This window comes from Cucurbita moschata, unplaced genomic scaffold (assembly GCF_002738365.1).
Source record: "Cucurbita moschata cultivar Rifu unplaced genomic scaffold, Cmos_1.0 Cmo_Scf00068, whole genome shotgun sequence".
NCBI lineage: Eukaryota > Viridiplantae > Streptophyta > Magnoliopsida > Cucurbitales > Cucurbitaceae > Cucurbita > Cucurbita moschata.
The window spans coordinates 454298-479993 of NW_019268584.1; the positions used below are offsets into that span (position 1 = coordinate 454298).

The following is a 25696-nucleotide window of genomic DNA, read 5'->3' on the forward strand; positions in this document are numbered from 1 at the left end:
TCAATTATAACTTTGTGACCTACATGGTAGCTTAGAGTGCTATAAGGTTAAGCCCGAACTTCTTATAGACCAAAGGAAAGTCGTGGAAACCTAGTATTAGAAGGAAGCGATGAGAGCCTACAAGTAGGTTGGTTACTAACTATATTTTTATACATACCCCTTTCTTCTTCTCTAGTTCAGTCACTTTTCAAGGTGGGGAGATGCTCGAGAGCTCTACTATCACACAGGGGTGTCGACCCGAAGTGTATTGTAGTTGTATTCGACCTGAGACATCAATTAGTTGCAAAGACTCTAACTTTCGCATGAATTTTAACACATGGACCAATATAAATTAGAGAAACAATTTTGTAGACGTTCAAACTTGAAACTGATGTCATGGGCTCACATTGGTTGACTTGGATTTTAATGGACTTTCATTAAGGATAACGTCTGGACATCAGCCTAAGCTAATCAGGTAAGTGGCCTTACTATTAGCACAGTTATAATTGATGTTGACACGTTCGTCGTGGTTCTGCACGTGTCATATATATTGATATGTGTGAATTGTCTGAGGATCGATATGCTTCTTATATGTTATGTATATGTTATAATATATGAATTGTATGATAATAATTATGGTACGATGTGTTTAATGATATGTTTGAGATAGGATACGAGAAGGATGCACAAAACGAAATGTAACGACAGGAGTAAGATACGTTCATGAAACGTTAAGGTTAGGCTACATACTGGAGTGCTATGGGTAGGGGAGATTCATGAAAGAATACGGTTAGGTTATGGGTAGAAAGGGATAGGTTTGTGATAGATTGATAGAACGATAGCGTTAGGATACGTTCTTGTGATGACATGACTAAGGTATGTTCACGTAACGATATGACTGTGATAGGTATAAGAACATTAAGGCTATGATATGTTAGGGAACGACATGACCACGAAGTGTTTAGGATATGACATGTTTATGATACAATATATTGTGATGTGATATGTTATGTTTAGATTGTTTTGTGTGACCATTGAAGTAACTGTTGTATGAATTGCACGTTAGGAAATGACATGTTAAAAGCATGGAGCGTTATGTTATGTTTTGTAAATTGTATGTATACAACATGTTATGAATGACAAGATATCACGATAAATGAAATGAAATATAACCGGTTAGAATTATGCATGATATGAGAACTGAAAAATGAAAAAAGATATGATATGAATGTAAAACGATAGCGGGGTTATATTTAATAATGTCGAAAATAGAAAAATATTGGGACCTCATGCATTATGTGTGCTCATGCATTGGGGGATACCCTTATTTCATCACGAGGGGCAGGGATACGATCAATATGTTTTAGATAATGCTGCCGGCAGGGGTACGATCATTATGTTTTAGATAATGCTGCCGGCAGGGGTACAATCATTATGTTTTACATAATGTTGCAATCATTTTGTTTTACATAATGCTGCCGCGGCGGTTACTAGTTCTAACGGGAGTCTGGCCTAATGAGCTCCCAGAGTATGCTCGCCCGACAAGAAAAGTGGCCCAGCGGTTTGCGAACTGACTTGTGAGTCCATACTCGCACGTATTGGCTGTGTGTAGAGTATATGGTACACATCCAAGTTACCCGTTAGGCCAGTACTGTAGGAAAATAGATTGAAAGAATAGGTCCCGTCATTGCATTCGCATGTTCTTGCATTCAACCCCAATACTGGGGTCACTTATTAGTATTTCTTTAAATACTCAAGCAATGTACTACTACATTTTTCAAGATAAGACAAGGCATTCATGTACGGCTGACGACGGCCTCGCAATTCCAAACAATGACACATGCATAGGGTATTGGTATTTATTTTCTTAGACTTACGCTAAAATTTGATGTTTTTAATTTAAATGTTTATTTATTTTATTTAGCCTTTTTGTTGTGTCGTTTTAAAGGTTTTTTCGAAACACGTAAATCCATGGCTATGTTTTAAGACAAAGGTTACATTTTATGGAATTTAAATGGAGTCTTTTTACATTCAATGTTCATGATATGTGTACACAGCGACCTTAAATGAAGTAGAAAATTTCGAGTCGTTACATACTTGGTCTTAATCAAGCATTCTCGATGACACTTCATAGGTAATATTATTGTCGAACCTTTTCTATTGAATCAAAACCCTTTAATTGAGTTATAATTTTTTGTTTTTTTAATTTTTAAATATCCGTTTTAAGATGTTTGAAGCATATTGACAATATCTATCTTGCTTTCTAAGTGTTACATCTAAATTGAAACTTATTTCAGGTTTATGCTGGGTTCTTGCTCACAATAATCAAATAATAAGCTCCCAATCAAACTTCAAATCACATAACTTGGAACATATAAACACATTTTAATCCAACCAATATTCTTGAAATTACTAGCTGAACACTTTTTTTTTCTTTTTTTTTACTTCAAAAGGCACCATAACAAAAGTTTAAATCTTAAATAAGCTTACAAAAATATAACTACCCTAAATGAACCAGGAACAAAGTAAACAAAAAAAATATTTTAAAATAGAGAAAATCTAAAAAGTAGTAAGCTCCCTCGAACACTGAAAATGAATAGCTACCCAATGTCATCGAAACCAACGAAAAAAACAACAAAAAAAAGAAAATGGAAGCTTCCCAATCTACGTCGCGTGTCTACCAGCCCATCACCACTCGACCCACAACCTAGAACCCTACAATCCAATTATCCGTGCCTTGACTAAACTCCAACTCGTGCATGCCTACTCAACTTTGACCCACTTACCCAGACCATGACCCAAATGTGACTGCACTTTTCTATCTAAAACTTTGTGGCGATGGCTCCAATGGCTTATACGGCTCGATTCGTCCAACTTTACTCTGCATTATTTCTTGTGATAAGGATCACAGTGTTTCAAATGTTTGAAATAAACCTATTACACGAACAAAGGCCAAGAGGATTCAACAAGCATTCATTCTTCATCAACAAAATTGGATAGACTCGAGTCAATCATCATTTCATGTTTTACAAGATGATTCAATTGAGGAATGACCATTTGGAGCTTCAAAAGTGAATATTTGCACGATTGAAGTAGGGGATGAAGTTGCAAACATCATTTCATGAGTTGTTAGAAAACTTTATTTATTGCACGATTGAAGTAGGGGATGAAGTTGCAAACATCATTTCATGAGTTGTTAGAAAACTTTATTTATTATTTTTAATTTCATAAAGTTTGTAATGCAAACATCATTTCATGAGTTGTTAGAAAACTTTATTTATTATTTTTAATTTCATAAAGTTTGTAATGGTCAAATCATTTCATGAGTTGTTAGAAAACTTTATTTATTATTTTTAATTTCATAAAGTTTGTAATGGTCAAATGGTCAATTGACTTCGTGTTCTGTGGTATTTATTATTTTTAATTTCATAAAGTTTGTAATGGTCAAATGGTCAATTGACTTCGTGTTCTGTGGGGATTTAAGGGGATCGGATTAAATCATGGCCATAAATGTCTTTTGTAGGGAGACTATAAATACCCACAAATTATTATGTAAAAAAATAGATTTGTAAGGAATGAAATTGATCGCTCTAGGTGAGACGTTCCCTTAGAAATCCGAACGTCATCTTTGCCATTCTACATTTCAAGCAATTCTTGTGGTATTGCATCTGAGTCATTGAATCAAACCTTGATCAAGTTCAATTGTGGAGTGTCTCAATTTATAACAAGGTTCTAAATCTTGATTCTAGATCTTTGATCACCGAATTTTATATAAGGGGGTGTTAATTTCTTTGATTTAAGTGTTCTTTCTTCAATAAAAGCTTTGATCGTTGGGATGATGATTAGAGTTATCTTATCAATTTGGTATTAGAGACTACGTTACATCTATGTGCCCTACTCTAGAATTGATTTTATCTTTCGTTTATTGGTTTATGCTATTGTTTTTCTTTTCTTCAGATCTGTCCATTTATATTCTTGCCATTTCCATCATTGTTCATCATCTTTTGACATTGTTCATCATCTTTTGACCTTGTTCTCATTTTCTTTTTAAGGATCACATTTAGATCTTGAAAAAAAAACAAAAAAAAAGAAATTCTTATAGCCTACCTTGATCATAATTTAGTCACTCTCCCAAATAGCCTACCTTTGTGTGTAATAAACACGTGTGTCCCTGAATGTAAAATTCGTGAGTTGCGTGTGTGAGGTCTTAAACATATTTAACTATTGTTTGTACAATCATGAACCAAGACGGAGGAAATGGAGGAGAAATCAATGAAGTTAGGAGGAAAGAAGCACAGGTCGGAAGCATTACTCATTTGAATCAAGTTATTAGTAAATCGACAAACCGGATGGAGTGAATTGAAATAGCCTTGGGTAATCTTCAAGGAAGGGAGGTACAACAACAACAACGACAACAAGAACAACAACGACAACAACAAAGACAACAACAACAACAACAACAACGACAACAACGACAACAACAACAACGACGACAACAACAACGACAACAACAACAAAAACAACAACAACAACAACAACAACAACAACAACAACAACAACAACGACAACAACGACAACAACAACACAACAACAACAACGACAACAACGACAACAACGACAACAACAACAACAACAAAAACAACAAAAACAACAACGACGACGACAACGACAACCACAACAACAACAACAACAACGACAACAACAACAACAACAACAACAACAACGACGACAACAACGACAACAACAACAACAACGACGACAACGACAACAACGACAACAACAACAACAACAACGACGACGACGACGACAACAACAACAACAACAACAACAACAACAAGAATAATAACAATAATAACAACAATAATAACAACAATAATAATAATAAAAAATTTATCAATAAAATTATAAACTTATCTTTCCTTGGAGTTCAATGCATTATTCTATAAATTTTCATGTCAAAGTAATCACCTTGAAGTGTAGTTTAGAACAAATATTAGCATTTCATTAACAATTCCTTTTTAGTAAATGCGTAAATAGGAAACTTTTTATGCAGTAAAAGACGATATCAAAGGATTTATAGTAATTATATTTTAGACTTATCCAAAATTAAAATACTTGCTTCCTTTATATTCGGTGACCTACTCTGAATTTATTAGGAAACATGTGTAAAGATAAATGATGCTAAAAAGATTAGTATAGGTTTGTGGGGATTGTCTTAGCTCTTAAAAGTAAGAAGTAGGTAACATGATCATATCATAGGGAAATGTCGGGCTTATTAGTTGTCAAATCTCAATTCCAAATCTGGGGAGGCGCTACACGATTTTTTAAGCCAATAAATAGTTTAGGAGCTCTTTTATGAGTCTCTGACGGATGAAGTTTCTTCCAATCTCATTTTGCAATTAACTCTATCTTAACGACCAGAATCAAGGAACGAATAATCTTTAGAATCGAGCTTATATAAATTTCCTTCAATTCTTATTCTAGACTGGTATTGCAATTGAATTTCACTTCTCAAGATAGGTTACAATTGGGCACTTCAGAAATTTCCTATACATCATCATCATCATGCATCACATGCATCATCATATAACATCATGGCATAACATCATTCTTATAACATAGTCTCATCATCATATAGTACAGTCACATCATCATATAATATAAAGCATAAATGACACGTGCAAGGATCACTGGGCACGTGTCTTCATACATAAGGCAAGTCTTCTGACAGAGCTGATAGTAAGGTCACTTACTTGGTTGGCCTTAGCTGGCGTTTTTCCTAAACTCGAGTATGTTTCAATTTCTCTCACAAAGTTGCTACAAGTATCATGGGAAATTGTTTCCTAATAGAACGTCCATCTCTTTTCGTTAACAATTCATATTTCTAACGGTTCATATTTTCAATAATACTTGTAGCATATCTAATCTTTCAAAACCTCCATGAAAGTTAAAAGTATGGGATAAAAAGAAACAAACAAAAATTAAAATTTGATGAAATGCTCAAGTAACACGGTCTCGTATCTTTATGCATCATCTAAAATAGGAAAAAATTAGTAAAGGTGACTATATACTCACAATGTAGCCATACCTAAGAGTTGAAACTAGACTCATGTTTACAAACCAAGATATTGAATGCTGCAAATTCCTATTTATATGTTAATATGTTTAGTTATTGATATAAAATAAGTTGTCTTATTCATGCCACAAAGGTTTCATGGTGGGTAGAAAAATCCATATATGTTATGAAGTTTTATTGTATATATTTTTTTTTTATCTTTATGAGTATACGCACTTAGCTAGTGGCAATTATGGTATTAATGACCATGAATGAAAGTTACACCCTTTTAATAAACCATAGGTTACTGTAAAGTTTATTTTCAAGGCTATAAATAGTTATTCATGTTTAGTACGAAGATTTTTTGATCTTATAATGAAAGTTGCCTATAATACTTCTTTAGCCATGATTTTGTTTGTGTGCATTTCTGGTATTTTTTCATTGGAGTAGTTTTGATCAAATTGGAAGGAATAAAAAAAAAGAAAAAGAAAAAAAAAAGCAAGAAAACAACACTCAACCATACAAGGTGTCTTGCGTTTACCCAAAATAGAAGTAGAACATGAGTCAAGTACTTCAAGAAATAATCAGTAAGTGACCCCACCTGCAATTCAGTAGGGATCTAACGTTAAAACTTTCATAGGGGTGACCTCTAGTATGGACAAAATTGGATGTGTAGTATTTCCCTACACACGACCAACAACAAGTGTGAATCCCCGGCGTTTTGCACCCCTTTAGACCCATCATAGTGAGGCTAGTTGTCCGTAGTCAGACGTCTGTAGGTTAGCAAACCCCCAAGTGTCATGTGTAGCATGATGATTATCATCATAGTGTATGCGTTCGTACTCATCATCGTAAATGGGGAAGTAACCCGATGTATATAAACACACAAAATGCATGAGGTCCCTATAGTTTTTCATATTTAAATCATCCTTAAGACACAACCTTATACATTATTCACAAATCACAATAGGCAACGTGCATGCGTTGGCTTTCATACTTTCCTCGTTATTAACATCAATTAGGGTTGGGTCTTAGAAAACCTGTCGTCATAATGTATCATGACATTTAGTACATGCACAATCTTACCATGGAATAACTTCATATTAAGTCATGTCATCATCATATAATGTCATCTTATAACATCATCGCATAACATCCTTCTTATAACAAAGTCTCATCATCATATAATGTCATCATATAACCTCATCGCGTAACATCATTCCTACAACATACTCTCATGATACAACATACTCACATCATCATATAACATAGTCACATGATCATATAATTTAAAGCATAAATGACACGAGCAAAGACCGCTGGGCACGTGTCATCATAATAAGTCAAGTCTTCCGACTGAGCCGATAGTAATGTCACTTGGTTAAGATTTCATGGACTCCACAGAAAGAATCATGAGTCATCCAAAATGTTCTTGGCCATATAAAATAAAGGTTTGGAAAAAGCTTGAGCATTAAGAATTTCAAGTAAGTCTGTTATATTAAGAATTGTTGGAGTCCCATGTTGGCTAATTAAGGGGAAGATCATGGGTATATAAGTGAAGGACACTATTTCCATTGGTACGGAGCATTTTGAGGAAACATAATAAAAGCCATAAGAGCTTATGCTTAAGTTACAATACGTTAGATGAGGATTCTTGCAAGTTCTTGGAGGAAACACGCCCAACAATCGTGTCAGAAAGAGAAATCGAGAATCTTCCAACTTCGTTAAGGAACTGAGTTTTTCTTGATTTTCGATCTCATTTATTAAGCTTTGTGAATATGAATAAAATGAAAGAATAATAGATTTGGATAGGTGGACTTGAGATCTTGAATTCTCGTAAAGGAATCGAGTTAATTTGAGTTACGGATTGGAAGATAGAAAAAACCAAAACAAATAGGTTGAAATGCTATTTGACCGGAATCTGGAAAATTTGATGAATTAAGGCCATTGGCGATGGACACGCAGCGACTGGAAAGGAGGAAGACGCATCCGGCAACAAGGAGGACACGCGTCAAACACGCTATGGAGGGACGCACCCAACGCCGTGTGCTAACACACATCCAACTGCCGACCCGGATACTTGAATTAGAAATCGACCCGCACGCCAGGAAGCGATCTGGCGACCCGTGGTCCAACTCGAATCCTATTGACAATCCCTGCATGCCACGTGTCACGCTAAAAAAATTTGAAGGGTAAGTTCGCATTTGCTAGGGTGCAAAACGCGCCCTGCCCGCGCGTGGATGCCCTATTTTAAACTTCTCAATATTATTAACAATTTTTATTGAAACGTAGGAGCCTTTACTAACATTTAACATAATTGATAATCAATTTATTGCAAATAAATTTTTATTCTAGCTTACTAATAAGTATAGTTTGTTCCATCAAAATAGGCTTAGAAGTTGGTTGTACACAGTTATTAAGACCGTAGGTTTAGATAAGCTCTAACAATAAAGTTTATATAAAAAATCTATAGGAGCAACTTGCTCTGATACCAATTGTTGGATCGGTATGGCAGCCTTATAGGGTGAATTTAAAATTAAAGTATTTAAGGGTGATTTAGTTTTCTAATTATGAAACTTTTTTAAAAATAAGCCGACGATGATAATTAATACAATCAAATAATTCAAGAAATAACAATAAGCAATTATGAAAAATTTAGAACATGCAATAAATCACAATAATAATTTCGAGATTAAATAGGAAAGAGTCAGAAAATATAATTCCGTCGTTTTATAGTGGTTCGCTCAAAATCGACCTAGTCCACTCCCCAAGGGTCTCTTGGGAATTTGAATAAACCTTTCTCGACTCTTTACTCAGATCAGAGCTCAACTGTTACAATGCTCTTTTTAAGAGTTCAAGAGCAAACTCAATCCTTTCCACGTCTTTGGATCAAACCAATACAAGTATATGAATTTTGTAGAAACACACTCCAACTCTTTAAATGAGTAAATTTACAATTTGAACACTCACAACTATTTTCTCATAATACAATAAATTTTTTTGTTAAGAATAAGACAAAAGAGAAATAAACTTGAAAACTTGAAGAAATTATGAAAGTTGTGTGTTGAAGTATGAGGAGGGCCAAAAAGCCAAATGCATAATTCCACTCAAATGTTACGCCCTTCCTCGTTAGTTTTGTAAGTTGTGAGGCTATTCTAGCAAAGTCTTGCACAAACATTTGGTAGTATCCTCCTAACGGCAGAAAGCTAAATACCTCTGTAACTATAATTGGGCATTCCCACTTAGTGACAATTTCAACTTCAACTTCAATCGTATTATGAGAATTTGGTGTAAAAATTGTTCTCTCTTAAGATGGTTAGTACTTTTTTATGGTGTTCTTGGTTCTTTTGATCTATTCTCGAGTATACTAGAATATCATGTATAAACATGATAAACAACATGTCTATACACTCCTTGAAGACTACATTCTTTAAATTCACGAACATAATTAGGGCATTTGTGAGGCCAAACAAAATCACTACAAACTCTTAGTGGCCGTACCTTGTTTGAAAGGTTGTCTTCGATACATCGCCTTCTTGATCTTAATTTGATGATAGCCTGATCGAAGATCTATCTTTGGAAATATCGTCGGCTCTCGGAGCTGATCAAACAAATCATTGATGCAAGAAGGTGGATACGTATTCTTTACTATTTTCTTATTTCACTCCCTACCATTAATGCACAGGCGCATTGAGCCATCTTTATATGTCACAAAATAGCATCGGCGCACCTAGAGGGATTCGCAACGACGAATGAAACCTTTATCCTACAGGTCTTGTAACTGTACCTTTAGTTCTTTCAATTCTGCTTGCGCCATACAGTAGGGGGCTTTAGAAATGTCTCTAGTTCCTGGTTCAAGTTTTATCCAAAAATCTACGACTCGGGTAGGAGGGACTGTTGGTAAATCCTCTAGAATTTCGAGATTTTCTTTACTATAGGTACTTTGTCCATGGTTTTTTTTTTCACTTTTACATCCACTGCACAAGCCAATATGACCAACCCTCCTTGTTGTACTCGTCTTTTTGCTTTCATTATCGACACTATTTTTGGGTGGTCCCCGTATAGGTTCCCTTGAACTTAAAATTAGACTCAGTTGGCGGTGGGAATACTACCTCCTTCTTGTGAAAATCTATACTGGCATAATTCTCGGCTAGACAATCCATTCCTAATATGACAGAAAAGTTTGTCATACTCACTACTTTGAGGATTACGCTTATGGTCCATTAAGCTACTATTACTTGTTCGTCTTCTATTCTATTTTAGCAATGAAAATGAGGCACTCATTACAAGCGTGTAGAAATCTCTCCCTAGTATTACACTCAAAGTTCAAAGTGTAAAGTATTATATTATTATGGTGGTTCGTGATTCTTGATATTTTTACATAGTCATAATCAAGCGTTGTTGGTAATATTATCTTCAAACCATTTCTATTGATTCAAAAACCTTGAAGTGTGTTATAATCTATAGTTCTTTTTAGGGTAGCTTCGAATAGTTGAAAAAGGATGTAAATATAATTTTGAGTCGAAAATTCTTAAGGTGTTTGAAGCATATTGACAATACCTATATTGCTTTATGACTTTTTCAGATGAAACAATATTATTTACTTGTATTTTTTTTCACTACCGGTTAATTTTATCAATTTGAATATAAGATTTATTTAAATATTGTATTTTCTACCCTTTATTCAGTTTTTTTATTATTCTCAACAATTAAAAAAATTAGATTAGTTTCATAATATAATATTTTATACAAAATTAATTTAAATAACATACCAATTATCCATTTGATAAGTTTATAAAACTCATAAATATTAACCCAAAAAAAAAAACAAAACAAAAATCCATCTAATACTTTCTTGAACACAATTTTTTTTTTTTATTATGGAAAATCCTCGCATACTTTATTAAAATCAATCAATCAAAAATAGATTACAAGATAGTTTGTAGTATACTAGTACACCTTAGTAGGGTGGTGGGTATTTACGGTGGGGTGGAAGCTATACAATGTAAACTGCATATTCGTTTATCTTTTGGGCTCACTTTTGGGCTCATATAATTATTAAGTTTGACCATATTAGGCTAGTGATGATTTTAATTTGACCAAGTGAGAATATAAGATTTTTTTAGTGTTTGTAATGATTTCTAGAGACTAACTAATACTTGTGTTGGAATCATCTAAAGACTAACTAATACTTGTGTTTGTTTTGTATGCTCCCAAGTATCAAAGAAACCTTCAAAGTTATCTTCCAAAGTAAGTTAAGAAGAATAGAAAACTGGTTCTTTCTTCTTAAGAATACTCTTACTAAATTGTGTTAAGAATTCTTGGATTTCAACTTACCCTAGTAGATAATATAAGTTGTCAAAAATGGAACTTGAACCCATGCTCCATGCCCTCTCACGAGGATCAAAACTTGAGTGTGTAGCCTTAGACCACTCGGCCATCCTGACTATTTATTATGAGATTTAACATTGGTTGGAGAGGTAAATGAAGCATCCTTATAAGGGTGTGGAAACCTCTCCCTAATAGATGCATTTTAAAATTTTTAGACTTACGACGATACATAACGGGCCAAAACAGGCAAATATCTGCTAGCGATTAGAGAGGGGAACTATGCATTTCCTATAAGGTTGTGGATACCTCTTCCTAGTAGACATTTTAAAATCGTGACACTGATGGTGATACGTAATTCGCCAAAGTAGACAATATCTGATAGCGGTGGGCTTGGTTTGTTACAAATTGTATTAGAGCTAGTCATTGAAAGGTGTGCCAACGAGGTTGCTGGGCGCACAAGGGGGTGCATTGTGAAATCCCACACCGGTTGGGGAGGAGGAATGAAACATTTCTTATAAGGGTGTGGAAATCTCTCACTTGTAGACGCGTTTTAAAACTGTGAGGTTGACAACGACATGCATTGAGCCAAAGTCAACAATTTCTGGGCTAATACAAATAATTTGTTGGAATAGTTCAATTGATTAGAGCGTGTGACTGTTAACCATAAGGTTTGAGGTTCATCAAGCCTTCTTTTTAGCAATGTGAATAAATCCTTCCATTTAAGCATGTGGATACCAAATTGGACAATATCATATCGCTATAAAGGTTTGTGATTCCTAACATTGTACCTAGTCTTAATCAAGCATCCTTAATAATAATTTTGAGTTCTTTTTAGGGGTAGCTTCGAGTACAAAAACATAATGTAAAGAATATTTCCGTATAAAGCAGTTACGTCATGCATATTGTAGAGACTCTAGGTCCCTAGAAAACTAGGGTCGTTACATATAATCTACCCCTAAACTTTCTATAACCTAGAGAAAAACTCGTAAAAACTTGCTGAATCAAGGATTCGATTAGACCCTACAAGTAGGTAGGTTACTTATTTAGTTGCACTTGATATTACTTTTGCTTTTTGGGTGACCTCTAATTGTTGGTTAATGAGAGATATAAGGTCACAGAGGAGGGTCGTCCTGAGCAATCATTTCTATGTATTTTGAGTTGTTGTCCTTAGTTTTCGAATCTCGTTTCCTAGTCCCTGTTTTGTAATAAACTTGAAACAACACTTTCATTTGTAAATATTTTTGAATTTCTTCTAAATGCTTGGTATTTATAAATTTTTATCAATTTTTTTTTTTTTTTAGTTGTCATGTGTCATGAACCATGATTTGAAGTCTTGAAAATTGAGTTATTACAATTTTGCTTTGAAGTTTTTAAAATTGAGTTATTACAGTTGATAAGGATCACGGTGTTTCAAATGTTTCAACTGGACCTATTTCACAATCCAAAGCCAAGAGATTCAACAAGCATTCATTATTCATCTACAAAATTGGATAGGCTCAATTCAACCATCATTTCCACGTGTTACAAGCTGATTCGATTGAGGAAGGACCGTTTGAAGCTTCAGAAGTGAATATTTCTATGGTTGAAGTAGCATAATTGAGTCATTACAGTTGTGCTTTGAAGTCTTTAAAATTGAGTTATTACAGTTGATAAGGATCACAGTGTTCCAAATGTTTCAACTCGACCTATTACACGACCTAAGGCCAAAAAGATTCAACAAGCATTCATTCTTCGTCTAAAAAATTTGATAGGCTCAGTTCAACAATTATTTCATGTGTTACAAGCTAATTCGATTGAGGAATGACCATTTGAAGCTTCAGAAGTGAATATTTGCACGATTGAAGTAGCGGATTAAGTTGCAAGCATCATTTCATGAGTGCTATAAAACTTTATTTAAGAAAATAAAGTTTGTACGGGTGAAATTGACTTCGTCCCCTTTTAGACTCAAGGGGATCAGGATTAAATCATGGCCACTCAATTCTTTTGTGGGGAGATGATAAAAACCCACACATTATTATGTAAAAATCAGTTTGTGAAGGAATGAAATTGAGATCTAAAAATGAGACTTTCACCCTTAGAAATCTGAGCATCATTTCTGCAATTTCTAAGTTTCATGCAATTCTTGTGGTAGATTATATTTGAGTTATTCAACAAGCCTTGACCAAGTTCGATTGTAGAGTGACTCAATTCTAACGTTATCTCTTGGTTGATTCGAATTTTGTATAAGGAGATGTTAATTTCTTTTATTCAAGGGTTCTTGTTTCATTCAAAGTTTGGATCGTTGGGCTGAGGATTAGGGTTGTCTTATCCAATTTTGTATCCGAGCTAGGTTGCATCTTTCTTGCCTACTCTAGATTTTTTCTTTCATAATTTAAATCGTTGGGTTTGATATTTTACCATTAAAAGGGGAATTTCATCAAAATCTTAACGACCTTTCCTTCTCAAATTCATTTTTAGTGTGCAATTCTACAAAAAAAAAATTAAAAAATAAAAAAATAAAAAATTCCTTTGTGTCCTTTATTTATTTGATCATTATTTTATTTTATTTTTTATTTAATAATTAACTTATCTTGATCATAATTTAGTCACTTTCCCCAAATAGCCTACCTTTGTGTGTTAATCACGAGTGTTCATGAGTGTAAAATTAGTGAGTTGATTGTGTGAGGTCCTAAGCATATTTAACTACTGTTTGTACAATCATGAGCCAAGACATGGGAAATGGAGGAGAGATCAATGAGATAGTTGAAGAAGTCCAGAAGAAAGAGGAGGAATTGGAAGATGGGAGTCATTTGGCACTTATTACAAGAAGACTTCTTAAAACTCAAGTTACGGAGAATGATGTTGATGATCAAAGAGATAATCTGTTTAGCACGTGGTGTTTAGTCAAGGGGCTCCTTGTAGTTTTGTCATTGATAGTGGAAGTTGCACCAATGTAGCAAGTACCATGTTGATCAAAAGGTTTCAAATTCCAACCCAACACCATCCTAAACCTTACAAGCTTCAATGGCTCAATGATAGTGGAACAATGAAGGTCGTTTCCCAAGCCTTAATATCTTTTACTTTGGGAAAATATAAAGATGAAGTTCTTTGTGATGTGTTACCAATGCAGGCTGGAGGGTCATGTATGATGATTATTTGAAAAGGTATTCTTTTGTAAAAGATGGTAGAATAGCCACTCTTGTATGATGAGCGCCTACAATGCTAATTCCAACCAAGAGCTGGTTAGAAGATGAATAACTCTTAGATCAAACTTGGAATCTATGATGGTCACTCTTAGATTCCAAGACGACTCACTCCAGAATTAGCTTGATAAAAACTAATTCAATGAATTAGTTTAAACATCAAACCTAGCAAGGTCTGAAAAAGAATAACATCAAAAGGATATGAAGAAAACACAAAGGTTTTGTTTGTATTTAACAATGATTCCCAAACACTGCATGTCTTTAAGTAGGCCAAAAAGATAACTCAAATATAATGAAGTTCATCTACCAACTACAAACTACAACTACCAAAAGCTAGTAAATACAAATTGAAGAAAATAAGGCACGACATGAATTGTCTTAATGGGAGTTCAACTAAAAGGCAAAAGTTTGCTAATCACTTTCCAATGTAAGGTGGAGTTTACATTATTTTCTTAATTGTCTTAATGGGTACTCCATTATTTTCTTGATTTGATATGCTAATGCTATAAATTTTTTTGGGCTCAAAAGTTTTTGTTTCAACTTGTACATTAGTTAGCCTTTGAAGATGCAATGTATAGGCCTCTTGAATCTTCTTAACCTTGTTTCTTGTAATCCGTCCTTCGGGTACATACAAAGGGTCAGTAGTCGAATTCATATCATTGTACCTTTGAGTTTTGCAAATATATTTGCTAATCAATTAAACTTGGAGGAAAAAAAAGAAAGAGTTTGAGGAAAAAGAGTGGAAAGAAAAACAAGAATGGAGTGAAAAAATAGAGAAAAATCAAAGTGAAAAGAAGAATAACAAAAGAGATGACATTGAAACAAAAAGGAAAGAAAGTGAGTTGTTTGGCTAGAGTTGGAGAGGTGAGAAGGGTAAGGTTTTCACAAAATACCATCTTTGTACTTGCATACAAGGAAGGATTTTGCTCTCTAACTATAACAACTTGGCTTTGCCTAGTGTGTTTCAATCTCTTTTACAAGAATTTGAAGACTGTTTTGTGATGAAGTACTTAAAGGACTACCTCCCATTAGAGGTACTGAACATCAAATGGACTTCATTTTGGGTGCTGTCATTCCTAATAAACCAGCTTATAGAGTCAATCCAACTGAGACTAAAGAAATTCAAAGGCAAGTGGAGGAGCTCATGGAGAAGGGTTATATAAGAGAAAGTTTGAATCCATGTTCTATACGAGACTTATTGGTGCCAAAGAAAGATAAAACTTGACGCATGTGTGTGGATTGTGTAGAGCCATCAACAAAATCACTGTAAAGTATCGACATCCTATTCCTAGGCTAGACAATATACTTCATGAATTTCATGGTTCATGTCTATTTATAAAGATGGTTTTGAAATATGGATATCATCAAATTAAAATGCAGGTAGGAGATGAATGGAAAACTACTTTCAAAATTAAGTTTGGATTGGCTGAATGACTTGTTATGTCTTTTGGGTTAACTAATGCTCCTACATTTACGCTCTTAATATATAAAGTTTTTAGCAACATTTCATAGGCTTGGGTTAGGGTTCTAACCAAAACATAAGGTAAGAATTTCTACCTACCAATGAACCGAAGCCGCCACTATAATTTATGAACAATGGAAACAAAAAAATATTTAAAAAGAGAGAAAATCCAAAAAGTAGCAAACTCCCTTGAATGCCGAAAATGAATAGCCACCGGATGTCGTCGAAACCCACGAGGAAAACACAAAAAAATGGAAGAAAGAGGGTGCCAGGGAAGTAATAGGGAAGCAAATGGAAGAAGAAAAATAAGAGAGATAAATATCGTCAACGGGTGTAAGTTTTGATCCCAATCCAGTAAGTCTTGATCTCAAACCTTCCTCTTCTCAACCGTGTAAGTCTCCTGCATTCTTTTTAGGTATAATATGGAATATCATACATTTTAGACTAGAAAATAAAATTTCAATTATTGAGCATATGCTAATTTGATGTTAATTTAAATTAGAAGTTAATAATGGGGAACAATTTAGATATCGTGGAAATATCGACATTTGGATTTGAAAGTTAATATCAAAGTTATTGACATGTTTACTCTAATTATTGACTTTATTTTCAGACGCGAGGTTAAATAAATATCGATAATCATACCAAAAAAAATTAAATATAAAAGTTGGCTATTATTCTACAAATTTAATATGCAATAAAACCATTAAAACTTAGCCAAAATGAAATAGATCCAAAAACTGGGAGGAAAAGAAAAACCAAAAGGAAAAATGAAAATTGTCAAGGTACAAGCCTAAAATCGAACGTTAGTCTAGCCCAGCGAAGCTTCACCCCAATCCACGTCGTGTGTCTACCAGCCCGCCACCACTCGACCCACAACCTAGAACCCAACAATCCGATTATCCGCGCCTCGACCAAACTCCAATTCGTGCATGCCTACTCAACTTCGACCCACTTACCCAGAACATGACCCGAATGTGACTTGCACTTTTCTATCCTCAACATGGCAGAGACGACTCCAATGGCTTATATGGCTCGATTCATCCAACTTTACTCAACATTATTTCCTGGATCATTCCTACCATTTTTATCCTTTCAAGTCAAGTTTAGCATTTTTAAAAGGATTTGAGATGAGTACGACCATTGTTTAGCTAATTCAAACATTATAAGAGAAATTAGAGGTTTCATTGTGAGCGCTAGGTAAATTAAATCGCTCAACGTATTCTTATTCGGTGTTGTAAATTCATGTAGGTTGACTTAAGTCGTGAGTAGAGAGGTATTGCACATCAAATTCTACCCAGATAGGAATCTGAGACCAAGGCCATGAAATGATGTTTTATGATAGGTTCCAACCATCATTTCACGTGTTTGCATTACCCTATACTAGTAGTGGGGTTACTTAATGAGTATTTCTTAAAATACAAGTCATGCACTGCTCTTATTTTTTAGATAAAGACAAGGCACCTCTGCACAAATGATGATGTCGAGATGATGACCATGGGACTGAAGTTATTGTAGATGTATTTCATTATATTTGTATCTCTTAGGTTAGAACATGACATATTTTTATTATCTTACTTGCTTTATTTAAATCGCATGTTATTTGTTTTCTGCATTAACAATTTAATGATGTAATTGTTAACATATAAGTCCATGACACTATCTTGGAATGTTTGAAAATTTTTTTTCATGTTTGGTAGTTAAGTCAGGCATGTTGTAGCGACTTATTTTTATTAATATAAATAGTGTCATTACAGTTGATATAGCGAAAGTTTCTTTTTTACTCTTGTTATGTTGATCTTCACCACAAACCATTAATTTTATCAAACGGAATACGAGACTTATTTAAATGTTGCAATTTCTACCTACCCCGAATGATCCTAAGCTAGCAACATAATATATGAACAAAAGAACAAAAAAATCTTTCTTTTATATTGTTTTAAAGACACTTTCTTAAACGTATAAGTCCATGACATAATTTTATGAAGTCATTTTAAATAAATATTTTTGTAAAAGAAGTTACGTCATTCGTATGGCAGTGAATCTAGGTTAGTAGAAATTAGGGTCATTACGTATAATCTAGACCCAAAATTTCTGTAACCTAGAGAAAAACTTGTGGCAAGTTGTTCGATCAAGGATGTTATTAGAGCCTATAAGTAGGTTGCTTATTTAGTACGTTTATACACATTAGATATTACTTTCCTTTTTCGGGTGATCACTGATTGTTGGTTAAGCATTTGGGAGGTATGCAGTCACAGAGGAGGGTTGTCCAAGTCGTCAGTTCTATGTGTTAGGAATTGTTGTCCTTAGTTTTTGAGTCTAGTTCTCGTGTCCCGGTTTTGTAATAAACTTGTGACAACACTTTCATTTGTAAATGTATTTAAATTTCTTTTAAATGTTATGTTGTTTGATTATAAATTTGCATAAATTTTTATCAAATTTTTCGTGTTATTGTGTCGTGAACCATGATTTCAAAAGTGAGTGGCGGAGAGAGGAGGGAACAAAAACATATACGAGGCCCTCTGTGTACACCGTCGGCGAGAGTCGAACCACCGAACAACCTTCATCCTGAAGCGTACTGGTAAGAAAAGTGAAGGAGTAATACACACAATGGATGTACGGGAATACAAACAATCATTTTCATTTTTGTTAGACGAACACAACACTGGCGAAATGGAGGGGTAGGATCCAACGTACAAAGACAAAGTCCACCTGCTCGGACCCAAACTTGAATACCCGCAACCTCATTCCAGCCGAGAAACCCCATACCCAGTTTGGTCCAGTAACCAAAAATACAAAGCCTCTACCCAACACAGAAACCAGATACCCACCAACAACCAATCTAGTAGTCTAGTTCCTATGTGCTTTGCCCAAAAACCCCATACCCAATTTGGTCCATTCACGAAGCAAGATGGACGTTTTAATAGGAAACAACTACCACGACACTTGGAGCAACTTCGAGAGACAAAATTCAAACATACTTGAGTTTAGATAAAATGTTGGCCAAGACCAATCAAGTAAGTGGCCTTACTATCGGCTAAGTCAGACGACATGATTTATCTATGACGACACATTCCCAGTGGTCCTTGCACGTGTCACTTATGCTTTATTTTTTATGAGGTGGTGACTATGACTATGTTATTCGATAATGCTATATGATGTTATATTATGTTATATGATGATGTTACATGATGACGTTGTATCATGATGATATGATGATGATGATGGTGTTGTTATAACACATGCTAAAGCAATTTGGATCTCAGGCACTCTAAGTACATCCATTGTAGTAAATTAGCTAGCATGTTAATAAGCATTAAAACTCAAAGAGTTTGAGTACTAACCATTTGTAATTCAAATTCCTTTTTCCTCGCGAACTGGTTTCGAACCACTACTAGTGTCTTCCCTACTATTCTCCGAGCTTAGAACAGGATTGGGGAATCAGGTGAGTGACTAAATTTGGAAGGGATTTACTATATGTGAAGAGAGAATTTGTGAGGGTTTTTCTCAAGGTTTTTCCAAGAAGACTTTCCATGTACCTTGATCACTCGGTTTATAGAGTCATATTTGCATGTTCATGCAATTTCAAAATTGCCAAATCTTAACACCCAAAATTCCACTCAAATTTGTGGGGTTTATTTGACAAGCATAGAAGTTTGGTTAAACCAAATTTTGACCCTCAAAATTTCATGGACTCAAACATGGATTTTTTCATTAACTGAAGTCAACATTTTGGCTTTCTTCATTATAATTCAACAATTAATTTATATAATTAATTTCAAATTAAAGTAATATTAAATGATTAATTAAACTATTTAATTAATATTTAACATTAATTCAAATGTCAAACCCAATAAATTCCGACACATATTGATTAAAATATTTAAATCTTATTTAAATATCTCCCATTCTCTTTTTTTGTTTAATTCGTAAATAAAACAAAAATGCAATTAAATATATCGTTTATGTTTAGCGCATATTCTCTAATTTGAATTCGAGCACTTCGAACTCGCTCGTCATGTTGTTCCATGGTTTAGTCCGATATGAGCTAGCAGGGGGACCTAATGGACCTATAGATCATGGACTCTAAAGATCTGAGATGAACCGGCTAAACTCATTAACCTTGTTAACCAATATTTGTTAACTACTAGGACACTCTACTATAGCCTAGTAGTTGCACTCCCCTCACTATAGATATATTTTTGTCCGTTTGATATAACCATGATTAATAAGTTGATCCTTCACAAGTGGTTCGCAACTAGAGCTGGGACAATTTACCATTTTATCCCTGAAGTTACTTCTTGTTCCTTATGTTCCCCTAATCCTCTAATGAACAATTAGTTTGTGGTCCAACCAGTAAACAAAATCCCTCTCAGGCCAATGAGAGGATGGGCCCCTTATTCAAGACCTGGAGTCATTACTTAAGAGACAACCTCTCTACTATCCCTAAAAGTGGGTAGGAGTGAATTCTATCTTGCACCCTATGTCCTCTGCTATTCACCCAGTTTTACACCTGAAATGGGAGGCTTATTGAGTCGGCGAACTCGAGCCACTATCACCCATTAAAACCTAAGGATAATTTTGAATAAACAGGTGTTGTATGTATTTCACGGTGGAAAATTTATTTTTTTGTTGAAGTTTGATTTGTCGAATTCTCTAAAATTTTGTCATGACAGATAGAATAGGTTGGAGAGCAGAATGAAGCATTTCATATAATAACGGTGCAAATACCTTTTATGAGATCGTGAGGTAACGGGCCAAAGCGGACAATATCTTTAGCGGTGGCCATAGGCTAGTACAAAAAAATAAATAAATAAACTTTAGGTCGCCTGAGAGATTAAAACTCTCAGGGGAAACGCCATGTACAAAGCTGACACACGCTTTAACCACTCGACCAATGCAACTCGTTTATTTTTGGCACGAATCTCAAAGAGGCACTAGGGACAACAAACGTAGATGATTAATGAGGAATAATTTAGAACTTTGAGGCCTACACGGTAGCTTTGAGCGCCGTAAATGGTAAGCCCGAACTTGTTATAGACCAAAGGAAAGTCGTGGAAATCTAGTATTAGAAGGAAGCGATGAGAGCCTACAAGTAAGTTGGTTACTAAGTATATTTTTATGCTTACCACTTTCTCCTTTTCTAGTTTAGGTACTGTTCAAGGTGGAGAGATGCTCGAGAGCTTTACTATCATAGAGGGGTATCGACCCGGAGTGTATGTTAGTTGTATTCGACTTGGGACATCAATTAGTTGTATAAGTTTTGGGGTTCATTTTTAATTGTTTTGTATCCCATGTCCTTTTTTTTTTTTTTTGCTTTTGTAAATAACTTTGAATTTCTGTCATAGGTGTTAGTATGTCTTTTAAACTGAGCCAAATTTATTTCTTTATCGCAGTTTGATTTGTCGAAACTTCTAAAATAACCGATAAATACTTAAAATTTGGTCATGACAGATCCAACCACGGTTGGAGTTGGGAATGAAGCATTTCTTATAATAGGGGTTTGAATTCTTCTATGAGATCGTGAGGTAACAGGCCAAATCGGACAATATCTTTTAGCGGCAGCCTTTGGCTAGTACAAAAAAAATGAACTGATCGACGCCTAAGAGATTCAAGCTCTTGCGAGGAAACCCTATGTATATAGCAGTCACATGCCTCAACCACTCGGCCAAAGCGATTTTTTTTTCAGGAACGAATCTCGAAGAGACCTTCGTGAAAGTTAAGGTAGGTGATTAATGTGGAATCAATTAGAACTTCAAGACCTACACAGTAGCTTAGAGTGCAATAAAGGGTAAGCTCGAACTTCCTATAGACCAAAGGAAAGTCTTGGAAACCTAGCATTAAAAGGAAGCGATGAGAGCCTACAAATAGGTTGATTACTAAGTATATTTTTATACATACCCCTCTCTACCTTTTCTAGTTCAGGTATTATTCAAGGTGGGGAAATGCTCGAGAGCTCTACTATCACAGAGGAGTGTCGACCCGAAGTGTATTATAGTTGTATTCGACTTAGGTCATCAATTAGTAGTATATTTAATTTTTGGGGTTCATTTTGAATTGTTTTGTATCTCATGCCATTTTTTTCTTTTGTAAATAATTTTGAATTTCAAACATAGGTTTTGTATCGCTTTTAAAGCAAAATTTATTTTTATTCCTAGTTCAATTTGTCGAAACCTCTAAAATTTGGTCATGACATATCCAACATCGGCTAGAGAGCGGAATAAAGCATTTCTTCTAATAAGGGTGTGAATACCTCTATGAGATCGTGAGGTAATAAGACAAAGCTGACAATATCTTTTAGCGGTGACCTTTGGCTAGTACAAAAAAAAAAAATAAACTTTTCGTCGCCTAAGAGATTCAAACTCTTGCGGGGAAACCCCATGTACTTAGCAAGCACACACCTTAACCACTCGGCCAGAGTGACTTTTTTACTTTTTGCACGAATCTTGAAGAGACACTAGAGACAACAAAGGTAAATGATTGATGAGGAATCAATTAGAACTTTGTGACCTACATGGTAGCTTAGAGCGCTATAAAGGTTAAGCCCGAACTTCTTATAGACCAAAGGAAAGTCGTGGAAACCTGGTATTAGAAGGAAGCAATGAGAGCCTACAAGTAGGTTGGTTACTAACTATATTTTTATACATACCCCTTTCTTCTTCTCTAGTTCAGTTACTTTTCAAGGTGGGGAGATTTTCGAGAGCTCTACTATCACACAGGGGTGTCGACCCAAAGTGTATTGTAGATGTATTCGACCTGGGACATTAATTAGTTGTAAAATTTTTGGGGTTCATTTTGAATTTGTTCTATATCCCATGCCATTTTTATCTTCTGTAAATAACTTTGAATTTCTAACATAGGTGCTGTATGTCTTACACGGTGGAAAATTGATTTTTTTTGTTGAAGTTCGATTTGTCGAATTCTCTAAAATTTGGTCATGACAGATAGAATAGGTTGGAGAGTAGAATGAAGCATTTCTTATATTAACGGTGCAAATACCGCTATGAGATCGTGAGATAACGGGCCAAAGCGGACAATAACTTTAGGCCTTAGGCTAGTACAAAAAAAAAAAAAAAGAACTTTACATCGCTTGAGACGTTCAAACTCTCACGGGTAACCCCATGTACTTAGCTGGCACACGCTTTAATAACTCGACCAAAGCGACTTTTTGATTTTTGGCTCGAATCTCTAAGAGGCACTAGCGACAACAAAAGTAGATGATTAATGAGGAATCAATTAGAACTTGAAGGCCTACACGATAGCTTTGAGTGCCATAAATGGTAAGCCCGAACTTGCTACAGACCAAAGAAAAGTCGTGGAAATCTAGTATTATATGGAAGCGATGAGAGCCTACAAGTAGGTTGGTTACTAAATATATTTTTATGCTTACCACTTTCTCCTTTTCTAGTTCCGGTACTGTTCAAGGTAGGGAGATGCTTGGAAGTTTTATTATCACAGAGGGGTGTAGACCCTGAGTGTATGTTAGTTGTATTCGACCTGGGACATCAATTACTTGTATAATTTTTGGGGTTCATTATGAATTCTTATGTATCTCGTGGCCTTAATTGCGTTTGTAAATAACATTGGAATTCTGACACACGTGTTGTATGTCTTTTAAACTGTGAAAATTTTATCCTTTCGTCTGAGTTTGTTTTCTTGAAACCTCGAAACTTCGTTGTGACAAATCTAACCACGGTTGGAGAGGGGAACAAAATAACTTTTTTATTTCAGGAACGATTCTCGAAGAGGTACTCGGGACTAATGAGACTGATTAATGAAGAATAAATTAGAATTTTTAGACCTACACGGTAGCTTAAAGTGATGTAAATGGTTTGCCTGAACTTCCTATAGACAAAATGAAATTCGTGGAAACCTAATAGAAGAAGAAAGGGATGAGGGCCCACAAGTAACTGGTTACTAAGTATATTTTTATACTTACCCTTTCTCCTTTTCCATTTCAGGTATTGGTCAAGGTGGGAAATTCTTTTGTATCATGTGCGCTTTTTTCTGTATCTCATGAGAGAATTGAACTCTCACGAGGAAACCCCATGTACAAAATAAAAACAAACTTCAAGGTGGGAAATTCTTTTGTATCATGTGCGCTTTTTTTCTGTATCTCATGAGAGAATTGAATTCTCACACGGAAACCCCATGTACAAAATAAAAACAAACTTTTCATCTTATGAGAGAATTAAACTCTCGCAGGAAACTCCATGTACTTAGCAGGAACACGTTTTAATCGCTCGACCAAAGCATTATTTTATTTTATGAACCTTTCTCAAAGAGACACTGGGAACTAAAAAGGTAGATGATTAGTGAGAATCAATAACTTTGAGACCTACCAGGCACGAAAACACTATGTAATTAGCAAGCGCACACTTTAACTACTCAATCAAAATAACTTTTTGGTTTTTTGAATGTAACGACCCTAAATTTCCACATACTCAGAGTCGCTACTAACGTCTCATGCTCATCTATAATGCGGAAATATAACTCTTACATGAACATAATTGATAACGAAAATTTCAGAAAAAAAAAACGTTTAAAACAACTTCTTCTCTGAAAAACACAGCCATGGTCTTACGTGTTTAAATATGAAATACTGAAATTTAGAGAAAAAAAAAACAAATACAAAATAATTTAAAACAATGGAATGCAAAACAACCTATTCTAACTTAAGACTAGAAATTTAAATATGAGTCTACCCTATGCACGTGCCACAATCTCTACTCGCGATGCCGCCGTCCTCCGTACAAGTGCACCTTGCCTTTACCTGAAAAATGAAGTGGCACACGGCCTGAGTATTTCAAAGAATACTCAGTAAGTGGCCCCACTATAGGGGGCCATGCAAATGCAAACACATGCAATCATGATTTAGGGACCTATCTCTAATCATCTTAGGGGTGGCCTCCAGTCTCGGATAAATTGGATGTGTAGTACTTCCCTACACACGACTCACACGTGCGAGTGTGAGTCCCCAGGGCGCTCGCACACCCCCTGGACCCTCTGGTCAAGCTAATCTGTAGCGACGTCCGGAGGTCAGCGGAACCCCATAGTGTCATGCGCCTCATGAACACCCTCATCTGTGTGCTTTCGCACCTGTGCGCATTCGCGCTCATCATAAGGTGCGCGTCCGCACTCATCATCTCTAGGGGAAGTAGCCCTATGCTTATGAACATACAAAATGCATGAGGTCCCTCTAGATCCATCGTAATGTCTCTTCTGACACAACCCTCTAGTCTTATCTCTTTGTTACTCTAGGTAACTCATACTCGTAGATATTTATATTAATATCATTTTCATGCTCTTAGGGTTGTGCCCTACGTCGATCTAACGACATGATGCAATATGACACTCATCATCATCTAGCATGCTCAATATGGGAAACATCATCATATTAAGGTAACAATCATGCAATCATCATGCTCATCATAATGCCACAACGTGGGTCAAACATATCAAGCGTCACTCAACAAAATATGTATATACCGCACATATCATCAAGCATCATAATCCACACATCATCATAACTCATACAATTGTTTAGCCTATCCTATAGTAAGGCCACTTACCTGGTTAGCTTATACGGGTGTGACCAATTTATCCTTAATGAAAGTTCGATTTTTCCCTTTGTATCCAAGCCAACCTATAAGAATCCATAACATCAATTTCATGTTTAATTCTCTA

At 35.1% G+C, this 25696-nt stretch overlaps 1 non-coding gene across 1 annotated transcript; it reads right to left on the reverse strand.

Moving 5' to 3' along the window:
• Window positions 1-22351: 22351 nt before the first annotated feature.
• Window positions 22352-22433, reverse strand: TRNAS-GCU. The gene has a single exon. It is a non-coding gene; the product is annotated as a tRNA-Ser (tRNA).
• Window positions 22434-25696: the final 3263 nt, after the last annotated feature.